The sequence below is a fragment of the Podarcis muralis genome, chromosome 10, assembly GCF_964188315.1.
Source record: "Podarcis muralis chromosome 10, rPodMur119.hap1.1, whole genome shotgun sequence".
In the NCBI taxonomy this organism is placed as follows: domain Eukaryota; kingdom Metazoa; phylum Chordata; class Lepidosauria; order Squamata; family Lacertidae; genus Podarcis; species Podarcis muralis.
Genome location: NC_135664.1, coordinates 29851270 through 29871635, shown reverse-complemented (window position 1 = coordinate 29871635; position 20366 = coordinate 29851270).

The window sequence follows — 20366 nt, the reverse complement described above, 5'->3', positions numbered from 1 at the left end:
AAAAGCATGGTGCCTGAACTCAGACTGGGAGCCCCTTCTTCCTCCACACAATTGATTAACAGCAGTGTAATAATCTTTATCGGGATGCCTTTTGAATGTTCCAGCTGTAATTTTGGAAGCTCCTTTTGCCATGAGGTGCAGCTGCAATGTGGCTGCAACTTGCAAAGGCCCACCTGAATTTTGCTTCACGGTTGTTGCTGAAAATTTCATGTTAAGAACATATAGATACCTGGCACTACCGTGTGGTTGCAGGCGTTTACACCTTACAGCTGTGCCAGGGGGATGAGCCACAAAATGCAGCTCCAATACCACTGTTGCAATATTTAAAAATTATCCTAGAAACTGCTGTCTTCTCCCGGCAACATGAGGACATATTGAAATGCATGCTAGTCAATGCTGGCTTTGGGTATCATTTCTTGCCATTCTTTATATTCCACTTTTCAGGATGTAGATCCTTCCAAAGTGTGGCACCCATAACATTTGGGGGAGAGGGCTCTGCTATGGGTTGGGGTGGGGAAGAAACTGGTTTTGGTCTGCATTCTGGTTTTGGTCTGCATTCTAATGCTAACCTGCCTATTTTGTGCTTCCTGAAACAATATGCACACCAAAACAGAGTGATCCATAAAAATGGGCACTTCTCCGAATTTTGCAGTGCAGTTTTCCAACAAAATAATGTCTGCAAAAAATGTGCATTATTAGGACAAAGTGTGCATAAAATGTATACATGAAAATAAAAAAATAAAAGAGCCAGTGTGGTATGATGGTTAGAGTGTTGGACTAGGACCTGGGAGAGCAGGGTTCGAATCCCCACTCAGCCATGAAGCTCACTGGGTGCCCTTGGGCCACTTACTACCTCTCAGCCTAACCTACCTAAGCCTAACCTACCTCACTGTCAGGGACTTTGGCAGAGGAGGAATGGTGGAGACTGCACCCCCAACCTGACCCTTCCAGGGAGAAGGAAGAGGAAGACAGTATAGATTTACAACAGGGGTTTGAGGGAGGTCGCAGCTCAGAGGCAGATAAGGGGAAAAGTTGGGAAATCATGGGAGAGCCAGAGCAACACCTGGCTGACACATTGTCATTAGAAAGCATTCCAGACCCTCCATCTCCCAGAACCTGGTGAGCCTTAATAGTAGGAGAGCAAAGAGCTCAAAGACAGAGGGCATGTAGCAACACTCGTAGAGGAGATGATGAGAATGACGAATGAGGAAGTAGGATGGGTGTGTGTGAAAATTCACTCGGAACAACGCCATTATCCAAGAGGCTGGGTTCTATAGCCTCTCTCTGTAAAGATTGGAATAAAAAAGGACGGTAAGAAACTTTTCCTTGTCTTTATACTTTCCTGGGTAACCAGCCGGGAGCCTCTGACAGCACCCTGACACTCACAGGGCTGTTGTGAGGATAAATGGGAAGGAGGATAACCATGTGCACCATCTTGAGATCCTTAGAAGATAAAGGTGATATCAAAATGTTAACAACTACAATAAACCTAAAATGCATTATATTAGAGGAGATTATGCATATATGGGAAAGATATATTTTAGGGCAAATGTATACTAAAATGCTGACAAATTTTCACGAGAGTTGCTTTTGAAATATTGCAAACTGACATGGAAATATAGAAACTGAGAAACTGAGAGAAACCGTTATGACAGATTTGTCTGTTCCTATCTGTGGGTTCCTTCCCTGAGTGAGCTCACCCCAGCTCACCATTGTCACGGTTGCTCATTTAATTGCTCTCTCCCTCTGAGCAGCAGTGGTTGGTGGGGCAATGCAGACAGAGTGGTATTGTTCACCTGCCTTCCTAACACCCAGGCTCGCTGCTGGCTCCTGAGAGGGTGAGGGGCAGGGAAAATGTGCAGGGAGGAAGGTATTGTGTGAGTGTGGAGATGGAGCCAATCGGGCACTCCTTCCACCATGCCCACCCATGTCTTTGTTCCCCATGTTTCCCCTCACCCCTTCTCAGGGACAGGCAGCGACAGGCCAGTTGGAAGGCAGGTAAGCAATGTTGCCCTGCCTGTGCCACCTTGCAGGTAGGGTGAGTGCCTCTATGTCCACTCTACTACATCACTCAGAGGGAGAAGGCAAGGTGGATAGAAGAGGATGCTTCAACTCCTCACTCTGTCATGACAAAACTGAATACCACAACAGCAGAAAAGGAAAGCAGAGCAGCAGACCAGCAGACTCCAAGGGTTGGCAATGGGCACACTGTGGGCCTCAGTAGGTCAGGCATGATGCGACCCTGTGACCCCAGCCTGATTTCAATTTCATACTGGTTTAACTGTCAATTTAATAAATCCTTGCCATTGTCTTCCGTCACAGAGCTTCAGTATGCTGATGACAACGTAATGTGCGCATGCTCAGAGGATGACCTCCAAACCATCCTAAATATCTTTACAGAAGCTTACGAAAAGCTTGGCCTATCACTCAACATCCAAAAACCCAAAGTGCTGCACCTCGCCATTGTAGTTGTATGCAGCCATTAGTTCCTTTAATCAATGAAACCCACATAACCATCTACAGTGTTTTTTTAACTATTTAATTAGGAACTTAAAACTAGAGTGAGAATAAATTCTTCTTATTAAACAATATATCCTCTTAATACTCCGTGAAAGATGAATCTTCAGGGTTCAGAACAATTCCACTCCCCACTGCTCAATAAATAAACGATTGTAATGAAAAAAATGATAGCAATAAAGAGAGAGAGAGAGAGAACCGAGTTCTTCTAAATTATTCGTCACAGATGCATGGGAAAGGACTGGGTAAGTGTCTTCAATGAGATAGAGAGACTGAATATTTTCTTAACATGATGATTTACTTTTTTAATAAAAGGAACCACAGGAGTCGCTTGCCTGTTTGGAAGGCGAGTGGTAGGTAAAGTTTGTAATCTATGGTTTGGAAACTTGTTTCCCTAACCTGTTTGGTCATTTTGCATTTGGCACACAGGTATAGTAACTTCTTCCAATGTCTATGCCCATTTATGAGAAGCACCTTTACTATTTTATTATCTCTTGGCATCCTTCTGTCTCGAGGGACAATGGGGTGCACCTCTGCTGATTTAGCAGCACCAAAATAACACCCCACCCAGGGTACAAACCTGGGCAGTGTGTATGGAGACCCTGGGTTGCACAGACAACAAAGCCCCTCTCTTGGAATCACTGATGTGGTCCAAAGGGAAGTAGAACAATACATTTGGCACCAGCTTGGTTGCAGAAGTTGCTGGAAAGAGTCGTACAAGGCCCTATCCAACCATCTTAGGGACTCCACTCTGGATGTGTGTAGGGTTTACTCCTTAGCCTTTGCTTCTCCCAAAGATATCCCACAAGGCAGCAGAGGTTTAGGATCAGAGTCTTTCTTCTCCTACTGTAGATGGGCTATCATCCCAGGTTGATGAGCCCCACCTGGCCCTCGCTTTCTTCTACAGCAGATCTAGAAACTGTCTTCTTGACCATTGGATCCGCTTTCAGTCTTGTCTGTTCAATCCTCCAGAGTCTATCTTTGTATGCAGGGGATGTCCCTAACTCACTGAGGGTTTGAGACCCATCAGCTATCCTCACCTGGTTTAGCCAGCCAGTCAAAATCATTTCCTGTTGCATGCGCTCGCTACTTTATGAACCATTGCTTAAAATCTTCACTCCTAGGGCTTCTTACTTGAATTTAACAAATTATCTGGAGCAATGCGTATGGAACCCATTGATTTTTATACTACTTTAGGAAAATATCCTTTAAGGAATGTGCCAAAATATCATCCAGAATAGAACTTGGCACACAGTGTGAGATCTCAGCCTTCCTCAAGATACTTGCTGCTCATGATAAGCTAGGGTGCAAGGAGAAATGCTTCTATACTTGCCTTCCCTATAATTCTTGGAGTGAAGTTCCCCACCCAAAGGAGCACATTCAAGCATGAAACCCACAGTGGGAAGGGCCATAGTGCAGTAGTAGATAATCACAATGACAATCTTTTGCAGTAGAAGAATGTCTGATGATTTGGATAAGGCGACCGCTGAAGAGGAGAGATAGGAAAACACCAGGAAGGCAAGGACACGTGGCCAAGCCCAGGCCCGACCTGAGCCTACTCCACGGCAGCTAGCGCTCCAAGAGAGCAGGCCGGGCCCAGAGGAAGGCCGCACGACAGAGGAGACCACAGAAGAGAAGACATTACTAAAAAAAAACCAACACTTTAAAAATAACTTTTTCTTGGAAATGACTGGCAGAATCCGAGACCAGGGAGAAGAGTCGGTGGAAGAAGACTGGAAAAAGTTTAAAGACTATTTACAGAAACATTGTAAAATTAATGAATGTTAGAAGAATGTTGGAATGAAGTGATATGGCTTTAGTAGAAATGTTATTAGGAATTAAGTACAAATAGATTAATAGAATATTAAAGGAAAAATAAGGTTAGGAATGTGCTAAGATAATTATAGGATAGAAAACAGAGGAAGATGGAAAGGAATTGCTGAAACAACTAATAGAAGTGGAATACAAAAAGGGAGGTGTGAGGAGGTCGTGGAAATAAGTGAATGAAAGATAAGATATTGAAATTGTTTGATGTGTTTTAAACTGTTTTTGTTTAGTTATGTTAGTTTAATGTGTCAGTGTTATGTAGTGTTTTTGTATTGTATTGTATTGTTCTTTTTTTTCTTTTCTTTTCTATTCTCTTTGTTTGTAGTGTTGTGTTTAAATTGTTGGAAAAGTAATAAATATTATTTTTTAAAAACCTTTTCTTCTCTTTTTTTTTAAAAAAGTGTCCCCGGATTCTTTGAAAAAATCTGGTAACCTTACAAGATACCATCTGAAAACCGTTACAATTGATAACAATCATTTTCAGTCTATCATTTGACATGTTCATTGTTCCAAAAGCGAAGCAAGAGGGAATCTGGTTTCAAATAACAAACCACACGATCATCCATCCGAATCACCGTGTTTCTTTTATGAAGGGAAGTAATGGAATCAATATGTGCATCCAATTTTTTTTTTTACCTCTCAAGGCAAGATTTGCAAGCTGTATGCTCCTGGGTAGGTCATAAACCTCGGGGACTATCTCCAGCTACTTCTTTCCGTGGTTAAAGTGAAATCTAAATGAAAGAAATGTTCCAGTACAGATAATGCATAAAATGAAACTGCTACAGTAATGAATGTTGAATGCAATGTTTGAAGTTAATGCAAAAGTTGAAGGTAATTTATAAACCTTACAGGGTTTGGGTACTTTGGGAAATTAAAGTATATGATTTAATATCCCCTTCCTTGATTACTGCTTAAAATAAAATAGCTTGAACTGTGGCCTGTAGTTCAAGATTAGTAACTTGGATGATGAAAGAAAAGCCAGAATTCAGTGCAGGTCTATGAATATGAATACTTCTCTGCAGAGCTGGCCTTAGTTAACGTAATGTTATCCTTGTGTAACCCAGGAGCTTCATCTTTATTTTATTATAAAATGATATAATATACAGTGTAATCCTATGCTCGTTTCCTCAGACATTAGCCCAGTGAGCTGCTCCCAGGGAAGTGTGTATATGATTGCATTACTAATTAATGTACATGATCTTAATGCAAAATAAAAGATGATGTTGGAAATGACACTTTTAAGATGCGGAATTTATACCTTCCCAATTAAAATGGTCCCAATCCAAATACACATGTGAGGAGGACAGCAAATGGAGGTTTTACTCTCCTTGATGGTGGTGCAAGAGTCTGTGACCGCTTTGAGTTAGGGAAGCCACAAGATTACATCCCACCCAGCATCTGGGGCCAAAAGGGTAACATAGGTGGAAGAATCATTTGATGGAGGCCCGCAGTGTTTCCAAATCAGAATGGTGGTTCATGTGCCCAACTGCATCTGATTGGTGAGAGGATGCTGAAAAGTTCCTTGCTCCCCTCCCTCAAAAAATCTCTAACATGCATGTGTAAGCCATGACCTTAGCAAACACCAATATCTGAAAAGATCTCTCCCAGTTTTTTGGGGTCTTAATTTCTTGTCTCAAAATGGTCTGAAGGCATCTTGCCTTCTCTGACTGCCAATACTGTCTTTCTCTCCAATATGCCATGTAAAGTGTTTGAATTGAACGCTCCAAACACCAAGTTTATTGTGTTATTGGCACTTGTGTTATTGGCAAGATGATGGGGCTGAATTCCTACCTCCTCTCACCTGTTCATGACATGCTAAAGAAATGCTATGTAAATGATGGTGCCTATTATTATTATTATTATTATTATTATTATTATTATTATTATTAATTGACCCCCATCATCCAGCCCGGATAATGAGGTCCAGTGCCGAGGGCCTTCTGGAGGTTCTCTCGCTGCGAGAAGTGAGGTTACAGGGAACCAGGCAGAGGGCCTTCTCAGTAGTGGCGCCTGCCCTGTGGAATGCCCTCCCAGCAGATGTCAAGGCAATAAACAACTACTGTATTTGACTTTTAAAAGACAACTGTTTAGGGAAGTTTTTAATGTCTGACATTGTATTGTTTTTAATATTCAGTTGGAAGCTGATTAATTTTAATCAAAATTAAAAACAACAACAACCCAATAACCCCCCCCCCTGTTTTAAAAGGGCATAGGATGTCAATCAAATCAAACAAAGGGCTGGTTAAAAAGGAATGTTTTTGCCGGGCGCCTAAAGGTGTATAATGAATGTGCCAGGCAAACTTCCCTGGGGAGAGCATTCCACAGAGATGCCTAGAGACCTCCCCAACCCTCTTACAAGCCTCCTTACTGCCCCTGCCATTTCTCCTCATCTAACCAGTCAGAATGGTGAGAAAAAGGGCATTTGCATATTTGACTTAGTCAGAATGCTTCATGAACATGATGTGGAACACCCAGAATGTTGGGATTGTCATTTCCTAGGGTTTTCAGGCCCATAGTAAGGAACCAGGAGCCTGGAGAAACGACAGTGCTGAGCAACTGTGACACCAGTAATTAATTTGGATGGATTTCCTTAGGTGCGTTGTGTACCTGTTCCGCAAATGAGCATATATTACACTCTTCTTTCTTCCACCTGTGTTTGAAGTATTTCTTCTAATGCATGCTGTAGTATGCATCTAGTTTCATTATTTAATCTAGTACAATACGCCTGACCGGATTGAACTTCCTGGGCATCTGTGGGTGGGGCAAATCTGCTCCCATACTAATGGGGTGGGAACGACGTAAATGTGCACCGTCTGGGCTTTCAATGTTATATGCCTATTGTCTGGCTGAAGCTCTCCAGGGTCTGAAATGGAGGTCCTTCCCATCACCTGCCCTTTTAAAAAGAGGGACAGAGTATCCTTATTTGGAATGCATACCTGTGGTACATGAAATTCAAATAGAGTGTTGGGTGCTTTGTTTGTTGAGTGTATTGATATCTTGGGAATAATATATGATTATCCAATATCTTTTCATTAAGTAGAAGAACAACAGCAACAACTCTAAATATTTTGGGACTATTTTTTTAAAAAAATAAGGGTGTTCATCTAGAGCACATCCTGCTTTGCTAGTGACCAACATGAGGAGGCTAATGAGTTCTCATGGCAAGGAGTGGAAGTGGGAGGTGTTTTGATGCACATTGATAGACTGTCCCTGTTGTTCTGTGGTTCAACAAGAGTTACTGTATTTTTTGCTCTATAAGACGCACTTTCCCCCTCCTAAAAAGTAAGTGGAAATGTGTGTGTGTCTTATGGAGCGAATTTAGGCTGCACAGCTATCATTGAAGCCAGGAGAGCAAGAGGGATCACTGCTTTCACTCGCAGCGATTCCTCTTGCTGTTCTGACTTCGCTTTGCTGGAGAGGTGCTGCGCAGAGAGCAAGAGCATCTTATGGTCGGGTGTGTCTTATAGAGCAAAAAATACGGTACACAGAAAGATGTCTGCTAGTAAATGCTTCACTCCTCCCTCCCTCTTTCTCTCTCTCTCACACATTCATTTGCGTGTACATATTTCATAATTTTTGTTAAAAATGAAAAAAAAAAACCCTTGAATTATTCCATTAATGATTTGCTTTCCTTTTTAGAGAATAAGCATGGCACTCCAATGCACAATGAGAATTATTGTAAAGACTTTTGTCCTTGGAGACAGAAGAGTGAGCAATGTTCTCTGCTTTGAAAGCTGTCGCAGCTAAATATGAAATGCAGGCAAAAAGAATTGCAGGTAGAAAAGAATATGTACTCCAAGGAGAAAAAAGGAAGGTCCTTGGTTGAATAGAAAACATGATTCTAAGCATGATGGAAAAACTGCAGGCTTTGGTGCTTTTCAATTGTGCCCCAAACCATTGTTTTTCTCTTTTATCAACCTCTCCTCTCCCTTCTGAAAAACATTCATTTTCAATATGTACGTCACAATTCAGAAAGCTCTCAGACACTAGCACCCATTAGTTGAATATTCTGGGTCCTTGCCCACCCATTTGCCTAAAAAAAGACTGATCAATGGTTGGCCAACAGCATAACAATACACTCCTGAGAAAAGGGATGACATCAATTGCATTTCAATTCAAAATCTGCCACATTTTGTTCCATTCTGCATACAGAGCAAAGTAGATCAGGACAACAGATTCTGTAGAGACATTTGATGAAGAACACATTCAGAAACTACATAGCACTGCTGCAACCGCATCTCGTTATTTTTGTTAACTTGATATAAATGTCAGTTGCAAAGGGGGGCAAACTAATTATGAGCTATGCTCAGACTTCAAAGAAGTTTTGGCTTGCCTTAAAATTACCTCTGAAGTTTCAAACTTGAAAAATCTGTACACCCCATTCGCCAGTATTGAAGGTACACCACTGGTGGTGGCCTGATCTCCCTCTTCTGAATTTTCTGAAGCTGACAAATAATCAACAAGCAAAGAGGAACACAATTGATGGCATTTTAAAGTGGTGGGTGGCGCTGTGGTCTAAACCACAGAGCCTAGGGCCTGCCGATCAGAAGGTCGGCGATTCAAATCCCCGCGACGGGGTGAGCTCCCGTTGTTCAGTCCCAGCTCCTGCCCACCTAGCAGTTTGAAAACACGTCAGAGTGCAAGTAGATAAATAGGTTCTGCTCCAGCGGGAAGGTAAACGGCGTTTCCGTGTACTACTCTGGTTCACCAGAAGTGACTTAGTCATGCTGGCCACATGACCCGGAAGCTGTCTGCGGACAAACACCGCTCCCTCGGCCTATAGAGGGAGATGAGCGCTGCAACCCCAGAGTCGTCTGCGAATGGACCTTTACTATATTACAGTGGCATAGCGTGGGGGGTGCAGGGGGGGCCGGCCACACCGGGTGCAACATCTGGGGTTAGGGCAAATCCACAGGTTAGGGGGCGCAAATCCACGGGTTAGGGGGCGCAAATTACTTGCCTTGCCCCGGGTGCTGACAACCCACGCTACGCCACTGCTATATTATATTTGTGATAATAAAATAAAAAACAACATCACCTATAAACACACTTTTAGATATTCCATTGCTACTGTTTATGAGCAACCCTCACATGGGATTTATACTCATCTAGTTATCTATTGTCATGAATGGTTGGAACATTTCTCACAGAAACCAAGGAGTGAAAAGGAGCCACAAGACAGTACTGTATTTTCCACTCTATAGGACGAACCGGACGATAAGACGCACCTAGTTTTTTTTGGGGGGGGGAGGAAACAAGAAGAAAAAAATTCTGAACCCCAGAAACCAGAACAGCAAGAGGGATCTGGCTTCTGGGATAGCCTCTTGCTGTTCTGGCTTTGGGGACAGCCTGTGAAGCCTCCGCAGGGCAGCAGGGTGAAGGCTGCCCTGCGGAGGCTTTGCGCAGCCATCCCCAAGCTAGAACAGCGAGACGGAGTGCTGCCCATTGCTCCGTCTCCCTGTTCTGGCTTTGGGCTTAGCCGCGCAGCCTGCATTCGCTCCATAAGATGCACACACATTTTCCCTTACTTTTTAGAAGGGAAAAAGTGCGTCCTATAGAGCGAAAAATACGGTATATCTTGTACCTCGGGTCAACTGTTTTCTACTTAAATTACACCTATTTCTCCCCACCCCCAAAATAATATTTATTCAGAGTTTCATGAATACACATAAAAAAACCCAACCCTAACCCAAAAAAGAAAACAGAAAAAATAGAAAAAGAAAAAAGAAAAAAATACAAATCTCAAATTACAGTTTTTCATTTGCCTAATTCTTGAACCTCCTCACACCTCCCTTTTTGTATTCTAGTTTAGTTCGTTATTTCAGCAAATTCTTCCCATATTTCTTAATTTTAATTTAAATAATTAATCTTCACACTCTATCTTATTTATTAATCCACTTATCCTTTCCCTCTTTTAATATAATCTATTATTCAATTTACTCTCTTTAACCTTATCTTATCTTAAAAATCTTAAAATTTCAAACTCACATCACATTCATGCATTTCTCCTTAAAATCATTTCTACTAAAACCAATTTAGTTCCTTTCCAGCATAATCCCTCAAATTTCAATAATATTACACTAATTCCATAATTAACATAAGAAATTCCCTTCATATCTCTGATTCTCATCCAATGTCCCTTCTTCCTGGTTTCGGGTCATATCAGTCCTTCCTGTCCATTACATAGTCCATCAATCTGGTGTTCTAATATCCGAGGCCCTTAAATCTCTTCTAGGCCCCTTCTGCAAATTTTTTTGTTCTTGTTTGTAATTACGCAGTTCTTTGTCTATTGTTGGTTTCTGGGGGAGTGGGTCCCCGGAGGGTTCCATCCAGTAATGATTTCCATTCATCCGATTATCTCCTTCCCCCCAGTCCCACCTATTTCTTTATCATTCTTAGCATCAGTTAATGGAGTTCTATGGATTCTACCTACTCTCTTAAAGTACATCAAATCAAATTTCCTCATCATAAGCTTTTGTGATGGCTGCTCATTGCCAGTCACCAGTGACATGATATGAAAGTTCCCCCCTCCAAGTCCTCTGTTGGGTGATCTAACCAGCACACCAGGAACCGGGTGGGTAGAACATAACTAGTGATGAAAGACTACAGTCTCAATATTATAACTGAAACATATCAATCAGTTAATTGATCATCAATACTTCAATACCATCATAAGCTTTGAAGAGCAATATCATAATAAACTTTGAAGAAAACCATAGCCTCATACTACTTGGAAAATAACATGGATTAAGAGATGCATAAGATTAGCATTAGAATTGCATTGACAAAGCAATCAATTAGATTCAATTGAATGAGCATCATAGGCTTGCTATTTCCTTTCTAACAAAAAAATAGAAATAAAAATGGCCTCCTATCATCTTCCAGCCCACCTAGCTGTTGGACAGAATTGATATATTGTGTAGCATATTCAGGAATAAAGTTCATAATTATAGCCTGTGCCATAGAACAGGATCTCATCTTCAGCTGGGGGGGGGGATGTACAAAGAAGAGTTGGTTAGAAGGAATAGAACAAGAAATGAAGCTCTGAACACATTTGATACTGATCAGAGTTTTCTTCTTTTGTGTTAATTTCATTTCAAAACCAACATACCGCGTACCTTGCTTCTCAAACGCCTTAGTACTCGTACGTTTTGGCTTCCGAACTCCGAAAACCTGGAAGCAAGTGTTCCGGTTTTCGAACGTTTTTCAGAAACCAAACGTCCGACACAGCTTCTGCTTAAGTGCAGGAAGCTCCTGCAGCCAATTGGAAGCCACGCTTCGGTTGTTGAATGGTTTCAGGAGTCGAATGGGCTTCCGGAACAGATTACGTTCAAGAACCAAGGTACGACCGTAAAATGTAGATTAGGAGTTGCGCGTCCATAATCTAACTAGTGGAATTTGTAATTGGCACCCCTGTTTTTATGACATTTCTTTATTAAGGCAGTAGTGGACTTTGAAGTTTTCAGTTTCAGCAGTGCCCTGTGTGATGGACAACCCCCCCCCACCTTTCACCTTCCATTGTTCATCATTCTTGCAGCACCCACTGTGGTGCCTTCTCAGCTTGGCACCAGTGTGGGTGAACCAGTTGACCTCCCCTAAATCTGCCTCTGATTAAGCTCACGGTCACTTTTATTCATTCCATCATGGAAATTTTACAGATCAACACTTGCTCAGATGCTGTTGCCATTCTCTTTAGCATCTTGTCAGGTATGATGTTTCCTTGAAACTTATTGTCAAGTTCTTATCTTTGAAGGTGCCAAAGTTTCACATTGCTGCTTCTGTGATTCAGAAAAAGACTTGTACTTTTCCATTATTGTCAACCTTTTTGGTCTGCCATGGCTGCTCTGGTGTTCAATGAAGTTTACGGTTCCAGGGCCCTAATACTCCTCCCCCACTATAAAATCTAATTTTATCCCTCACAAGGTTTAGGAACACACTGATGTGTGGATCAACACAGCCACACAGAATGTGAAACTGCACATAAGTAAGTCTTAACCTCACCTATATGTTATTTATTATTCACTAGCCCTGTGTGCCTCACAGGTGAAAGTGTGAATATGAGGGCCACTGAGCATTAGATTCTTTCAGTATATCATGCTTACAGAAACACCTGTGCTTCAGCACTTTAACCTAACCAACTGTGAAACAGTGACAGTGTTCAACAGACCTAAAAATTTCTCATTTCGTACCTACAGCATGATGGTCTAATGACTTAATATTAGGCTGCACACTGTGAAATATCTCTGGAAAGTGGTCCAAGACTTATTGAATCTCCACTTTCATACAAGCAACAGCTGGCACTGAATTTGCCTTGGGCCTTATCTTTACTTAACACAATCAAATTCCTTTTAAATTCTGTCAGTGAGTAAATAAATATTTATTTCCACATCATACATACAGAGCTTTTTTTTGTAACAGTATTCACTGGTATGAAGTACCACCACCTTTTTCTTAACTACCCATGGCAGCCATTTTGTGCTGACACCAATGGCAGTTTTATCAATATGAGTACCATAGGGTTGCCATACATCCAGAAATTCCCGGACATAGCTGGAATGCAGCAGTTGGAAGCAGCATCTAGGTGGAAATTGCTGAAACTTCAAGAACAGCCTTACCAAAGGTGTCATGGACTTTGAAGATGCTTGAACTCAGGACGAAAGGGGAAAATAATAATTTTTAATAATATTTTTATTATTTATACCCCTTCCTTCTGGTGGGCTTCCCCAGCCACTCTAAGTGCTAAGAGGAAGGCACATTTGGCAAACCCTCACTGTGATCAACTCCTGTCTGGAAACCTATGTCCCCACTGTGGAAGGATGTGTGGATCCAGAATTGGCCTCCACAGTCACTTATGGACTCACTGTTAAGACCGTGTTCATGGAAGACAATCTTACTTGGCTATGAGTGATAGCCAAAGAAGAAGTTATAGATATATACACACACAATAAAGTTCAAGATTAATTAAATAGTGAAACAGCAAAGTGGGGAAATTCTAACATGTTTAATAATAAAGCACATTTTATAGCTGGTGCCACATTCCAAAGTGAAGACCCACCACAAAAAAGGCTCTCTCCTTTGTGGAATTATATGGACCTCTGCTAAGTACGGGTGTGGAGATGAAGTTACTACTACTACTTTGAGGTACATTTTGCAAAGCACTGCAGTGCTACCCCAGAATTACAAAACTAGAATGTAGATCTCAATCCTCTCAAAATGGGACTCATAATATTGTTTTGTTGTGTCTGAAGGCTAAAATGAAATGGTTTCATCCACAGTTCCGCTAAGGAGCATTTCCTTCCCACCCAGGAATAGATATTTCCCTTTGAACAAGAGCTTCCAGCAGCCTTGAGATTCCCTGTGAAATAAGTTTTGTATTTTTCCTTTTATATGTATAGTAGAGTTCAACTGCATGACTATGCTTGTGTCACAACCTAAGCCTCCTACAAGCATTCTAAACTGCTGTAGCACTTTGAAGCTTGTGAGAGTGCTAAAGCGAGGTTCTCTCCCCCACTCCTTTTAAGCAAAGTACAGCTTCTCTGAGGTTGGGAGTGGGGGGAATAGACAAAAGAGAAAGGGGAACAATGTAGAGATGAGTGCAACTCAGCAACTGATATAAAAGGAACAGTAAAACATTCAGACAGCTTGGGAGGGAACCCTCCAGACATGGAGAGAATGAGAATAAAGTTAAACCAAGACTTTTCCCATTTCTTTTTGAACAACCACCCATGGGGAATGCTTTGACGCAGATATACTGTCCAGATAGCTAAAGTCTCTTCTTTCTTCTAGACCGTGTAAAAATAGAAGGTTGTTCTCTAACACTATTCTCTCACTGTGTTTTTTGAGGGGTGTGTGTGTGTGCCTCAATTTCTATAGGCAAAATGATAATCTCCCGTAAACGTCTCATAGATATCTCATAGATTTGGAAGGGATCCTGGGGGTAATTTAGTCCAACCCCCTGCAATTTAGGAATATCCCTTACACTGATTGAACCTGCAGCCTTGACGTTGTCAACACCACGTTCTAACCAATTGAGCTAGTTGCCCTACGGGATTCATATTAGAACATTTTTCTATTTCTTTCATATAATTTTCCATTGTTCTATTGTCTCCCATTTAACACTGGCCACATTCACACTATGATACTGTTGTGAGTTTGGCGGAGTGGCGGCGGTTATGCCGTATGCCGGAGTCCCTTCTAATTCCTGGATCCAACAGGGATTCAATTTCTGGAATATCCAGGCAGGTTTCTTGGTAATAGTCCCCTAATGTGAGTCATTAAGGTAACAAAGAATGAAAACGGGCGCTGCCTCTCCCTCAATTGCCTGTTAGTTAGAAAGACAAAGGACAAAGTGTCGCTTTTGTAAGCTAGAAGCAGGAGGAAGCAGGCTGGGAAGTCAGAGAGACAAAGCCATGCTTGGCCTCTGTCTGAATCCAAGACAGTGGGAGAAACAAGACCCTCTTGGGGTGTTAATGTTGTGGGGCCCACCGTAGTAGGCTCAGGTTGTATATATGTGTAAATAAAACATATATCATAAAGACAGCACAGTCTCCGCTGTGCCTCATTCCAAGGAAACCAAATCCTGGAACCCCTGGAATCTTGCACTGCTCAGGGATTGGAATGTCATGGCTTCCCCCCAATAATTCTGCAAGCCAAAGCTAGTCAGGAGCGCTGAGAGTTGTTAGGAGGCCCCTATTTTTCTCTCAGAGCTATAATTCTTATCGTTTCCTGGGAAGAGGGATTGCTTGTTAAACCACTCTGTAGCTCTGGGAGGCATAGCTGTCAACTTTTCCCTTTCAAAGGCGACTCTGGGGTTGCGGCGCTCATCTCACTTTCAAGCCAAGGGAGCCGGCGTTTGTCCACAGACAGCTTTCTGGGTCATGTGGCCAGCATGACTAAAACGCTTTTGGTGCAACGGAACACCATGACGGAAACCAGAGCTCATGGAAATGCCGTTTACCTTCCCGCCGCAGCGGTACCTATTTATCTACTTGCACTGGCGTGCTTTCCAACTGCTAGGTTGGCAGGAGCAGGGACCGAGCAACAGGAGCTCACCCCATTGTGGGGATTTGAACCGTCAACCTTCTGATTGGCAAGCCCAAATGGGTCAGTGGTTTAGACCACAGCGCCACCCGCGTCCCACTTTATAAAAGAACTTCACGCTAAGAAATATAATTTAATTCCAATCTTTGATAGGAGAAAATACAAAGAATGCAAATGCTTCTCACTGGTATTGTGATACCTCTACGGCTAGAGACCTGGTATGATCTAATGGTATGACTTTGTTTCAACTTTGCAGTGTGAGTGGAATATGGAATTTTCTGCTTCTTATTTTGCAGCCGCATGCTTTTGCTCACAGGTTTTTGCTCTCAGAATTTAATCTATCTGGTGCTCTCCTTGGCATTCAGTGTAGTGTACAATATCCTTAACATACTTGGATGCTGACAGTAATAGGATATTAGGATTAATTCTAACCGATTCTGGTATGACTCCTGAATATGTACCCAAGTGTATAGCTTTAGAAAAAAGCAGCAAATCATATTTTATATGCTCTTACTGATCCTGCCATGGTCATACAGCCCTGCATACTGCAAGAGCAAATTTGGCTCCTACATTGTATGTCACGAGCCTTGACAACAATGGATGGAAACAGAAAATCAAATTTAAAACCAATTTCCCCATTAAAATGGAAACAACAATTTAAAAGTAAAACATTGGTTAGCATCCTTGCAGGCAGTTGCTGCCTTATTATGACTGACATTTGAATATAACACTGGTCAATCACATTGTTTCATATGAGTTACTAGAGAGAAAAAATGCTGAACAAAAAGTTTCTAGCCCAGGTACACAAAAATAACAAAACTAAACAGAATATATTGCCTCCTGGTTTTCAAAAAGTGGCATTAGACCATGTGCAACAGATGGGCTGAAGTAGGCTAAGTACCTGAGAAAGCTGGCTACGGTGTACTGCTGCACACTATCACAATACTATGAATATACTGAGAGGACTTATATTGCAACAGATCATTGATCCATCTAACCAGGGTGGTATATTATGACAGTCAGTGGCTATCCAGATTCTCAGACAGTCCTGCTACTTGTGAGCTTTCTAGTCGGAGATTCCAGGGACTGAATTAATTAATAAGATTTCTTGCCCACCATTCCTCATAAGGTCCTAGAGCAGGCTATAACAATATAATAACAATATATATAACAATATAACAATATGAAAACAGATACAACTGTTACAGTTATAAAACAGGTAAAACCATTCCAACTAGAACAGATCATGACCGATAAAAAGAGGATTGATTTACGCTTGGATCATCTAAGCATATTTCCTAGTACTGAACAATGGAATAAATGCATTTTGAAAACTGCATTCCTAATAGGAAATAGTATCAAAGCAAAGTCTGGAAAGGCCCTTTCCCAACTTTTCATGGGTTTCAGATCCAGTAGCATTATGGGGGGTGTAAAATTGACATGTGGATTATCCAGATTTTCCTTTTGCCAATTTCCAGTGTCTCATCTAGCCATCCCTGCTGTGATTCCCCATCCCTAGAATGTCCCCTTCCACCCACCCACCTTCTAAACACACTTCTGAAACAATAACCATGCAGTGAGGCTCATGAGAAATAATATTTCTTGCCAGTGGTTCATTACACAACGCCACTACTGTTCTCAGGAAGGAGATTTTGCCAGATTTTCTTCACTTCTTTAAATACATGTGAATTGTTCAGATGAAACCTTCACTAGCCCCCTTCAGGAATATGTACTTTTTGCTTTGATTTAATATTAGGATCTCAGAATCCTATTACCCGTGCATTAAATTTCAAATTGTGTTACTATAAACTAATAAATGCTCAATAAGCATGTGTGATGGTTGGCCTTCACCAATTTATTTAAGGAGCAACATTTTGTCAATATCATATGCTCCTGTGTTCATGTTTAGTCTGTTAAATGTCTCAGTGAAGAAAATGAAAGGTCCATAATTCACTTAAAGTGAATTGCTCAGCCTTTAGCATCTAACATATACCAGTTTATATTGCCAAAATGGATATACTGCCAGCAAGAACTTAATGAATTGCCTGTCTCCTCAGATAGCCTTCTCCAGCCTGGGTGCACTCCTCATGATAATTTCTGCATTTACAATTGCTGATATAGCACATTTGTAGGTCATACATAATCTGCTGATCTGGTGTTATCCAATCTTCACATGATCAATATGCAAGGTTTGCACATACATATACAAGATGAATAAAAAAAAAAATCTGGAGATTTCTGATGTGACTCTTTTCTAGATTTTCACCTGTATGCCAAAACCAAGACATTCAGAAATGCTCAGAACAAACTCTTATAAACTGCTTTGTAATTAGAAGAGGTACAGCCAATTCAGCCAATTCCAGAAGTTGTTGTCTTCCATCAGCTGCAGCCAGCAAGGTCAATGATCAGGGGTAATGGGCATTATTCCAGTCCAATGGCACTTCCTCATCCCCCTTTTCAGTATCCTGCCTTTGCACCCATTGAACAGTAGAGGTCTTGCCAGTTGCCATATGGGTAGGGTTGCCATACATCCAGGAATTCCAAGACATGTCCTCTTCTTGGGGGTCCAGCATGCCCATATGGGGAAAATTTTTACATTTTAAAGCAACTGTCCTGGATTTGGGGTTTTAATATGTGTGTGTGTGTGTGTGTGAGAGAGAGAGAGAGAGAGAGAGAGAGAGAGCGCATGTGCAGCTCTGGTTCAGGCTCTGACACTGACTCTGACACTGGCATGGGTGGCTCAGGCTTGGCAGCAGTGGACGGGCAGCAACTCGTTGTGTTTGAGTTTTTACTTCTTGAAATAATGGCAACCCTACATATGGGCTGAGTAGGAATTTTTTGGTTGCTCCCCGATTGGCCTTTTCAGGCATCCTCCCCCCCCCCCTACTTTTCACTGCCCTTGGTTCAATTGGCTTCTGATGGGTGGGTTTGATCCAGCTGTTGCCTGTTATACAGCGATGTAATTTGAATTTAGTGTGGTGAATGAAGAGTACATCACAACTGCCTCGCGCCTGGTGTGGGGGTGCAGCTTAGTTTTGAGCACTCGCAACCTGAGGAATGCTGAGCAGCAGGGGGGCCTACCATAGGTCAAGGGGAAGATGTTATTTGCCCGAGTGGGTAGTGGATTTCCTCTGGGGTGGTTTGACTCCCAGAGGCAGGCAAGAGATTTGTTTGGTTTGAATATTGCAAAGTTCAACATTGTTATTTTGATAGACATAGCCTTTAACCGAATGCTTATGTACCAAGTCTCCATTCCACGTGTTACACTATATAGTGTTACTCCATACCTGGAATGGAAACTTGACACTTAAGCATTTGATTAATTCAAATTATATAATATATAAAATATTTGAATAAGTACGAAATCCAGTTGGCTAGATACACTCTAATTCACATATCAGTCCAGGCAATGTGGATTTTTCCAGGCATATCGGAATTTGCAAAGACCAGATTCCTCAAGCATCCCTAATAGAACTGCACTGAGGTCACTGCACACTCTCGTGATGCTGGAGGCTAAATGATCAGGGTATTAAAAAGAAGTCTTTCCACACTGAAAAAAGAGCACCCAAATCTCAGCTATAAAAACTGTCAATTAAGTAAGATTGCATTCAAATTAAAAGAACTTACGGCATCCTGACTATTTATGACATCCACAATAATAGTTAATGAACACATTATGATAAGTGTTGTTAAAATTAATTCATAATGTATCACTAATGATTAAAACCTAAAATTGATGTCTCCATAATGTTAAATGACTAATTCAGGCAGAATTGTCATAACAGTAGGTATCGGTGGTTTGTGACAAAATATAAGTACAGACTTGAGAAATGGTTTTAATTTGCTAGACTAGGAAATATTATTGTTGTATAATAAATCTGCTAACAGTTATAACCTGTGGCAGTTCACTCTGCTTTAAAGATTAAATGGTTCATCGTCATGGAAATTATAGGGTACACAGGGAGCAGGGAAAAGTGTCTCTGACTGGGGCAACTATCTCTGGGCCTGAGATAGCTTATCTCCCTCTCTAGCTCACATGTTTATCTTCCTCTTTTTCAACATGGAGGACCATTGCCAGATAAATGTGAAGCCCTTACTCCTAAGTGATTCTGCAACTGTGGCACATATCTCCTGTTTTGTCAGGCTTTTAGAGGTATTCAGACAGTGAAGGTATAACATAGCACGGGGTGCCAACTTGGATAACATATTGGAGAGGCCCAGGTAAGCCCTGTGGCGATCACACAGGGTCCCTGGACGTTTCACCGTCTATTGATCCCTGTGCCACCACTTTATTTCTCGCTGCCACCACCCAGGCTCTACCTGGTACAATATTGAGTCCAGTCAGGGTAAATTGGAACATAAACTTCTGTTTATTTATTGCAGTTTAACAAGCGTGTGGTTTCATAAACGGTATCGGTCAATTACAATCATGGGGTGACTATCCAGATCTATAACTTCCACTACCTGCTCTCACTCACTAAACCACCTCTCAGATATTTACTTGTCTTCCTAGCCCCTAACTGTTCCTGACTCAGCTTATTTCGCTACACTAACTCAACCTACCCACAGACTCTATCCCAATTCACTCCCACTCCAACCAACCACCCAACTCCCAACTAACTTCCCCCCTTCGCCCCTCCCAAAGCTGGTTTTATAGTCCCTCTGACTCCACCCCCTGGGTTCTGATTGGGTAACCTGTTTAACTATTTCACCTCCAGCACTCTCATATGTTAACATCACAAGCCTGGCCCCACATAATTCGTGACATGACAGGGCACATGCACACCACTTGAATGGCAATGGCGATCAATTTTGTGGGACTCCGACCCCCTCAAATAGTTCTTTGGGGAGGGACCAAAGGGACCTCAGCTCCTAGGAGTTGACTCCTATACAACATAGCTTTATTATCCTGGGGAGATGCTTCTGTCTGGATGCCCAGGTAGTGGTGAGGGGGCACAGCACTCCTCAGGTGTGATGCAGTT